General features: G+C 39.9%; 1 protein-coding gene across 1 annotated transcript in view; it reads left to right on the plus strand.

The window, feature by feature from the left end:
- Positions 1-698: 698 nt before the first annotated feature.
- Positions 699-9,734, plus strand: part of gata5 (GATA binding protein 5) — a 20,486-nt gene continuing 11,450 nt past the window's right edge. The window contains exon 1 of the mRNA XM_066702266.1: positions 699-839. The gene's annotated coding sequence lies outside the window, so the exon portion shown is untranslated. The remainder of the gene's footprint in view (positions 840-9,734) is intronic.

Raw genomic sequence — 9,734 nt, forward strand, 5'->3', positions numbered from 1 at the left:
GTTCAAACACTGAATACAAGGGCTTCTCGTTATAAATGATTTATTTATTTTTACACTTTAATAATATTTTTTAAAACGTCTGCTCATGAGTTTACACAGCTAATAAATAATAATAATTGTATTCTGAACTTAAAAAAGTTATTTATGATTGTATTTATTTAATTTTGGCCTGGTGTCATTCATGGCAAAAACAAAAACATTCTGGGTGTACTATGAGAAAATACACTGGGGGGGGGGAATAAGGCCTTTGAACAGGATTTCTATTCGTTAGTCCTGTTGTGGGTTTTTGTTGTTTTTCTGCCACTGCATGCCCATCTCCCTGGGTTAAAGTGAAGGCCGCGCTGTGTGAAATGCCTGACCAACCTGCTTCGGAGGCTGGAGGGGAGGAATCAAAGTCCCCATTTTCACCATTGTGTGACAAGACCAAACACACCTCCTGGGCTGGGCAGCTCTCGTTCGGGGACGCGCTTTAATTTATGGCCCCTCTGTGTGTGTGCGTGTGCGTGTGTATGAGAGAGAGAGCAGTGTTAAAGGTTAGAGAAATTGGCCAGGTTCAGCTGATGCTGGCAACAGCTCTTGCATAACCTTCTAATGACGGGAGGCAGGCTAAGCAAACAGCAGAGGCACTAAGCTGTGTTTTTAACAGCCTGATTGTATTAAGGATTAGCTGGATTGCCATGCAGCAAAGGTGTAGTTGTGGGAGGCTGGGGCTCTCTGGGTGGTGTATGAAGGGGGGTGGAAGTAGCTGAGACGTGAAGTGCATTTCCGAGAGGCAAGAAGTGTACCTGCCTGTGTGCGTGAGAGGCAGAGTGTGCATGATGGGACAGGAGGCTGCCAAGGTATGAGGGCATGGACAATTGTCTTTACACACGTCTAAAATGTGTTGCGCTAGAGGATTGAAATGGTGCTGCTCTCTTTATGAAGTATCGCATCATTTACAGAATTTGTTTTGGTGGTAAAAGCTGCCATTCATTCCTCTGAAATCATGCCTTGTGCAAAACTGCATCAGGAGGTTTCTCAGTGCGGATGTGTATTGTGACATTGCAGGCAAAACTTTGCAATATCTAACAGTTTTTTCAAAATGTTTAATGTACCTCTATAAAACACAGTGTACTTGATCAAGGTCAGTTTTCAAAGTCACACTATACCTATGAGCTGGGAGAGTGTTTCTTCTTATCTGCCCTGTATGTTTACAAGAGCTGTGTTAGCGGTTACATTTCCAAAGCAAAATCGAGCTCATAGAGGACTTACAAAATGTGTAGGGAAAAAGGGTTGTGTTTTCACCTGTGGTAGCTATGAATGAGCCAACTATAGCTACCTCTGAGTTCATAAGACACAAAAATGACTTTCTACTGCATACACTGGAACTTTTGAATGGCTCTTACTGATGAGAGTAAATGTATCAGGTAACAATCTTGTTATGATCATCAAGTGTGGAACAAAGCCAAGCTGAGTCCCAGAACAGTCAATTTCCTGCTCAAGTCTGCAAATCACGTTTCGGTCATGTTGTGTGTTGGATAATATTCAGCTGGACAAAAATATCCAGACTAGCTGGATATTTATTCTTGGAGAAGTCCCCATTAATGAGGATGGTTAGAGCCAAATCATAGCACAGTATCACAGAAATGCCGAAGCTCTCAGTGGAGTTTCAGAAACATATGGCACTGAGCAGACCTGAAGTCCTCCGAGTTCAAATTCTGAATCATTGCGCTATTACACAACACGGACCTTGGCCGCAACTAGAGGATTTTCCAGCTGCCAATGTGTGAGTTTTACCCGAACACGAGACAACAGACATTGGGGTTTATTTTTCACTGGATGGTAGAACCAGCAGCAATCGCCTCATTATTAGCAGCAACAGTAGCCTCAACCCCAGCTGTAGACAACACTGAACGTTTGAAGCATTGGCCATTAAACAATGAGAAACACAATCCTAACCCTAATGGCAATCTGACCATAACTCTATCCCAAACCAAAACTCTAACTCTAGTATGAGCCAAATTCATACTAGGACCAGGTTATCCTTAACTCAGTATAACTATAAACAATGTTAAAGAAACCTTAACCAAAATATAATTAATATAATGAAATATAAAAAAAATACAATTACAATTATTGTCTGCGATTGTGGTGCAATAATTAGTCCAGAAACCTTTAGCTGCTGTATTTGATGCTGTAAAAATGTGTCTACCCGTCAAGCTGAACAGACGCTTGAACTCATTGTTTGTTTTGTGTGTTTGACGTGGGACACAGATATCGCTGAGAACAGACGAGGCCTTCCCTGGTGTCGCTCTGCAGACACGCTGAGGGGAGTTGCTTGCTGTGTGGGGCGTCTGTCTCCTCGGCTGCAGTTGTGATCCCACGAAGCAGGCTTGTTCCTGTCTCGCCCCTCTTTTATCTCGCATTTCAGGATCACACTGTCACATGTGTCCTGTCGACTGGAGAAAGGCAGACTCGCACTAAGCCCCAGCGAGGGAGCTTCAAACACCAGCCTCTCTGATGAATCACCCAAATCAATTTAGAGAAACAAATTGCACATGTAAATAGTAGAGGTTATCACGCAGCTATTCTCAGTATGTCATTCCCGAATTTGAGCTCCCCTTCTAGGGATGAATGGGTTAGCGTTAGCAGCTGAAATGAGCTAGAATCATTCTGAAAAAAAAGCAGAACAAATGTCTTGTGATCCTTTCCTATTTGCACCGTATGCCTTTTTGCTATGTATTAAAATGGCTTTTGTGTATTTTTTCCCCATCAGAATGACGTCACTGTACCTCCCCTGGTTGACATATATATTGTTGGAAATTTCTAAAATATCAGTATCTGCAAAAAATGAAACTCCGTGGTGTGGGTTTACTTCTCCCACCCCTCTGCTGAAGTCATGCTACATGTTACTTGCTACATGCTTAAATATAAATTTGGTGGATAACATTAATGATCTTTTCGAATCCAAACTGATGAAGATGGTGATGAAGAGGGCTTGTGAAAGCTTGATAAGTCCATAGATCATATAGTATTTCTCACTTTAAATAAGTAATTTACAATAAAATATTTGAGGTAAAGCATGGTTGATAAACTGATATTTTAAGATGATGCCTTGTGTGTGTGTGTGTGTGTTTGTTTTGCCTGTAAAGGTCGGAGAGACAGGCTTTGCACATTACAGCAACAAACCAGGCAAGTTCAAGGGCAAATTCACAAGCCCTTATCAGATCTCACCCTGTAATTTATAACCCGAGCCCCATCATTAGTGCCAAGCTGTTTTACAGCCCACTAACTTAACACTGAGAACTGTTTCACCAACAGTCAAGTGTGATGCCGTTCATTTGAAAGTAATTTACGATTAGTAGCCCAGTGCACTGACACGCTGTCAACTTCCAGTATTTATTTTTCAATCTTCTTGTGTGAGATTGAAGTCTGTAATTTTTCTGCACAATCAACTTTGTAAGCTATTAATGTTCTGACAAATATATGCTGTTACATTATTGAAAAGCGGTGTGTTTTACGCACCCTTGGTGCATGCATTTGTTTGTTTGTTTGTTTGATTGGTTGATTTATTGATTTGACAGCTGGGCCCTCCTCTGCAGACAGTTGCTATCTTTGTTGTTTTTCACAGCAGTCACAGTTCTGAGGGCAATGCTCGTTAGGTATAAGATATACTGTTATATTAATTAACATCATGAAGCTGATTCGATCAGGCGAAGGGCCACACAAAAATCTGAAACAGTCACTAGAAAGTAGACAGGTCCTCACCCCCTTGGGAAGATGTCTTTGTTGTTTTTACTTCCTTCTGAGTTTTACAAATGGAAACTTTTGAAGTTGGGTGACAAAGAAAGCTGAACATATACAATCATATGAGCGATGCTGTTGAATTGACTGGACTTCCGCACTACACACTAGTGTCTTCAGTCTGAATGCGGCTTCAGATCTTTGCAGAAGATGAGAGTTCAGCTCTGAGCTGTCAGTCTGCGTTTTCTCAAAGCTACCCTTTGCTGCGTCCTTACAGAAGGGACTGAGGGTTCAGGAAATGATTACGTGCAGCAGAGAAGTTTGCCCTGTGTCATTTGCTGTTACACTGTACTTTATGTGCATTTAAAGTCTTAGTCACAAGTAATATTATGCACTTGTCAGCATCTAAATTACCAACAAAATGCAAAGTATTACAACTTGAAAGTAACAATCTGTAATATTTAAATTGAAATGTTTAGGGTGCACCTTGAAAACGTTGCTCCAGAAAGTTGTCAATGGCGGGGGGGGCTGCCTCTTGTCAAAGATACCACAGAGAAAGTTTAACCTGACCCCTGCATTGTAGTCCTGCCTCCCCTGACCTATCTGGCTGGTCCAACACTGTCTGCTGGGCCATCAGTGACTGCATCCTTCCTGAGACCAGGGTAGTGGCTCCTCTCTGCAGGGCGGTGTCTGTGGCAGGAACCCACGCCGCCATGTGCCGGGGAGGGCCATCAGATACTCCTCCGGCTGCATCTCCTCCCTCCACCCACCATAAAGTCATTGCAGAAAAATCAGTCCTAACAGATTTTACATTGTATCATTATTTTCTGTTGTACTCTACCTCGAGGGTGTAGCACTGGGAGTGATAAACTCTCTTAAGATTCCCCTGTTAATACGATCACACTATCTCTGAAGGATTGTCAGTCATTTGATTGTAATTTATCTATACATAACACAGCTTTCTTCAGTGCTTTCTCTAATGTTGTTGTTTAGTTTTTAATGGTTCTTATGTATTTGTAGCCTAAGACTTACTAAGTCTTATTTGCCTGACTGAATTGTAAACACTTCAAAGTTATAAGCAAAGGTTTATACTACTGAAATGTTTATAAGTTATTAATAATATTTTTCATATTAATATTCAGAATCATAGCAGCCCGACTATAGTAGGCTGTAGGCCCTTCGAAAGACAGAGCTTTGATAAGGTGACAAAGACAGCTCACTCAAGGCTTGGGACTGATTAATTATTGCTCAGTTTTTATATAGAAGATGCATGTTCTGACAACACACCTGGGCTGTATAACACAAACACTGGCCTCCTCTCAGACAGCTCGAGACCTCGAGAGAAACAATAGCCACCTTATAGCTACTGAACCACTGACCTGGGATTCACCTCACTGGCCTGATTGTATGAAAATTAGTCAATTTGTGAGAAAGTGGCAGGACCACACCTTGCACCCCCATCCCTGTCCCCATTCCACACACACCTACACACACACACACAGGGTCGACCACCACATTTGCCACTAGACAGGTATTCCAGACACCTAGAATAGCTCACGTAAATTGTTGTTTTGCAGGAGATTTTTTATCAAGCATTTTAAAGACCAGTAGAAGCTAGCTTTCCACCAATGAAAGATTCAAACGTGTTTCCTGCTGGTGAAATGGGATATTCTCAATCTCAGTAAACACTCTTCTGAGCTGTTGTCCTTGCGTATTAAAATAATGCTCATTACCATCTACACACTTGAAATTAAATAAATAAATAGACCATACATCAGGTTTCCTTCAATACATCTTTGGGGTGCAAATAGCTTATGGGTGTGTGCTGGAGGACTGTGCTTGGAACAGTACATTGGGTTTTTTAAAGGAAGCAGCATGGAAGAAGGCTGATTCTTAACTTCGAGAGGACACTGATAGAGACTGTAAAAACACAGTGTGCAGCTGCCTTAACCAACTGTGTAGCCAACTGCTACTTAATCTGTGAACTTCAGCAAGAGAAGTGCGTGACAAAGGCCGGGACTGCACACGCAACCACTTTCTTTCCATTTTGCTGCGCTGGTTTGCATCGTACAACGTGAACTTTGCCCCTCTCGTGGGGTACGTATACACACGTACGTAGCAACCGAGCCCTGTTGACAAGCCGGGGGGTAATTAAGAAAAGCTACACAACCGTCATAAAGCCAAGGACTCAGAGATGTGCTCGTTGGGTAAAATAGAAAAATAGAATATTCAAGCAAACGGAATGGCTGATCCAAAAGCAAATAAAGGCTCTATATGACAGTGACGTGACCCATTATTTGATACGAATAGTGACATCTTTATACATTTACTCAGTAACCCCGTGGAGGCTGTTCGACTGCAGTGAAGCCAGCTGAGGGGATTTCCTTCCTGCTGGTTTGGGTCACAACAGATTCTGTCAGTTTGGCATAATTGTGGTTCAATTGCATATAAATAACATCAGATTATTGATTAATAAAAAGAGTGTCATGCAAATATAGACATGTATGAAGAACAACAGCAACAGACACATACTGACTTCCCCCGGACTTGTGCATTAAAACTAGATAATAGTTGATGATGTACAATAAGCCTTGTTTTTTCCCATGCCTTTTACAGACAAAAACATATATGTAGTATAACAGTCTGTTTACACAGCAGACAACTGTTCGTGTGTTTTGGTTGTGTTGTTTTTGTTTTCTCTCCAGTGCATGCGTAAGTGAGTGTGAGCTCGCCGGCTCTGGCAGGGAGCTCCTGTGGAGAAGCAGAGCAGAGATAGTGGCTGACAGTGTGAAATGAAACACACAGATAGGAAGCCGAGAGCAGGCAGACAGGAGCCGGGTTCCCCTCGCCAAAGATTAGTCAGACTCCTTCTCCCAAGACCTCCGCATTCCCAAAAAAACTCGGCCTCGCAGCGTCTGTCTCCAGCCCTGGAGTGACTCATGTGAGCCAAGCCTGCAGAATTATCACACACTCGTTTCAAAGGCTTAGAGGAAAGATGCCCAGATTATTGGGGCCCGAGCTTTGCCCCGCGCCCGATATTCTGGGTCCCTTGGTGGCACTGAAGTGACTGGTAATTGAAATCCAACGGCCTCTATTTACTCTCAACAGAATGTGAATCGATTCATAATTGAATGCTGATCATCCATGCCCAACATGTAAATTTAAACAGGGCTTGTGTTTGACTAAAGTCCTGTGCCAAGTTGACTTTCTAACTTAAAAAAAACTAAAACAAAACAAAAAATACAATTCCTACTTTTACTGTAATATTACGGTGTAAAGGTAACTAAAGCTTCAACATATGACGTCTACCTAATGCCATCCCACTATGGTAACTTACATAAAAACATGAAAAGTCAATATATATTTTGCTTTAAAAAAAAAAATCCGCTTCATGCTCTACAGTCTGTTCTACAATCTACAGTTTACATCTACAATGTACTTCTGCTGCAGCTTGCTTAGTGGGATTTCGATCATTTATTTAGCATAGGTATTAAATGTATACTTTTAATTATCTTATTATTTTGCATTTGTAATGGCACTGCAGTTTTACCAGGCATTGCATATGGGAACACCAAAAATACAAGTATTTTGATCATTATTTGTTGACTGAACTCCTTGGGTGTATGGAAATTTAAGTTATTGCAGAACCATCAACAAATATGAAGCCCGTAATATTGGTAGGCGCTTTATAAATGTATATCTTAGTTCTATTTACATAACCTGGGGGCACCATCAAGAGCTCTGTCTCTTTTGGATGGGAAACCGTTTGTAATGTGTTGCTTTAAAGGCTTGTGCAGAAGTGGTTCACTAAACACCTAATTCATAAGTGTAGTATCAGCCATTTGTAATGAGAGCCGTATATTATGTTTGGGATACCCTGGGTAGCTGCTGAAATGTGTAAGTGAAGGTAACTTATCACACAGAATAACCGATTTGGATCAGAAGGAAATACAAAATCAACTAGACTGGTTTCCGGAGATATGCGTGTCTGCTGTGGCCATGTTCAGGGATAGACAACATACTGTGCATGTGTTCTTGTCTTGCGTTCTTTTATCTGGCCTGTGTTTATGGAATGATGGTAAAATGCTGCCAAAATATCTGCTGAAGCAAATACTGAGCTGTCCACTGGTATTCTGGGGCAACAGAACAAGGCCGTAAAGTATACCTTAATGCATTTCATAAACTCCACTGAGATAATACTAAGATTTCAGAATCAAATATGATCATTTACTGTCATGTTACTATGTGATGCTGACTAGAAATTGGCAGTTCTTACACATTAACACATTCATTACAGTTCATACATATAAAGAGAGAGAAAGCCCTTGTTCTTATACCATTAGGGTTTAAAAACCTCTTCATTGTCCATTAAGGACATAAGCCAACTTAAGCTGTATTAGTTTGTACTGTCCAAATTGTAATTTGAATAGATATTTTTTAATATAGTTATTCAACTATTTGTGAAGTGCTGCACGTGAAAGTGTACCTATTTTAAAATGTGCTTTGAAATATGAAGGTACATTTTAAATAATTTAATCAAATATGGTTTTAAAAACATGACTTGTGTTATTTTCCAGATCTCCTCGTAATTATTAATAATATATATATATATATATATATACTCTTGTACATTCTTTATGTTGGGCAATTATGGAAAAACCTAACACGTTACTTGCTGAATACATTTAATCTTCCTAAATGGGAATTGTCGACTTCAATTGAAATCACAATTTGAAATGGAGCCGGACCGAGATGAAGCCCCGCTTGCAGAAACAGGGAATGAAATAAGGCTGACTTTTCTTAACTGCGCTTGTTTGTTTTGTGTCTTTGCTTTCAACATCACATAGCAGATAAGCTCCTTTAGTGCTGGGGAAAAAGAATTAAACTCATTCCACAAATGATGCATTTCTCAATTTTTCGCATTATGAATCGGGATGTTTGTAACAGCCGGTCACTTGGAAGCTGACAAAAGAAAGGTAAATCATAAATACACACAAAGCGTCTGGCCCTACTGTTCATATTCAGAATTACTATAAGCAATTTTGCTCACTTGGAGGACAACATCTGAGCAATGGACACCCAGTGCTGAGGACGTTATATGAAAATCCTTCAATGTCGTAACTATGTGAAGTGGAAAAGGGAAATATTGAAATGATTGGATCTTGGTCTTGTTATAAACCATCGCTCCAGTGCTACTGTGGGGTTCATTTGTAATATTTACCCCCTGGGTTTCAGCTGCACTATCGTGTTGCTCTGCTGGTCTAATTGTTTTCAAGGGTGATACTACCGACCTGACGGTCAGATCAAATGATGCCCGGAATCATACAGCATTGGTCAAAGTGTGCCTTGGTGAAATATATTACCCCTATGTCGATAAAAACAGACGACCCTTATCGATAAACTGTCTCACAGTAGTACAATTCAGTTTTTTTATTTGTATTATTATTTTTTAAATTGTTATTTAAGAGTCTTAATCAAACGTTAACAATATAAAAAGTGCAGACTTGCTTTAGGGATATATATATATATATATATATATATATATATGCAGGAATTGTTAATTTGTTCGTTCATAACAATCTCGTTTGCCATTTATTCGGATTGTGTCATATATAGCATAACATTATAAAAAAAGTATAAGATGGACTCAGTTATTCATCTTCAATGTGTTTTCCCACGCTGATTTCTTAAAATGCCTGAGAGAAGAACAATACATATTTCGAAGCTGAATTTGAATTTGGGGTTAAAGAATGTATATGTGAACTACTCTTTTATGAACACATGCATTATTACGGCACATATAGGTTATGTCGCCTACTTACTTTAAAAGCCTGATGTTAGTGTGCATTTACCGCAGTTTAGCTTTGCGCACGTTTCACGATTTACGCATCTGAAATGATCTGAAATAATCTGTAATTAGTATGCTGTGCAGCTATTATAACAAAAAATATTATAGTTATAATTATAAAAATAAACGAATGTATATCCATTTTACTCTATAGATATATAAA

This window comes from Amia ocellicauda, chromosome 4, assembly GCF_036373705.1.
Source record: "Amia ocellicauda isolate fAmiCal2 chromosome 4, fAmiCal2.hap1, whole genome shotgun sequence".
Lineage (NCBI taxonomy): Eukaryota > Metazoa > Chordata > Actinopteri > Amiiformes > Amiidae > Amia > Amia ocellicauda.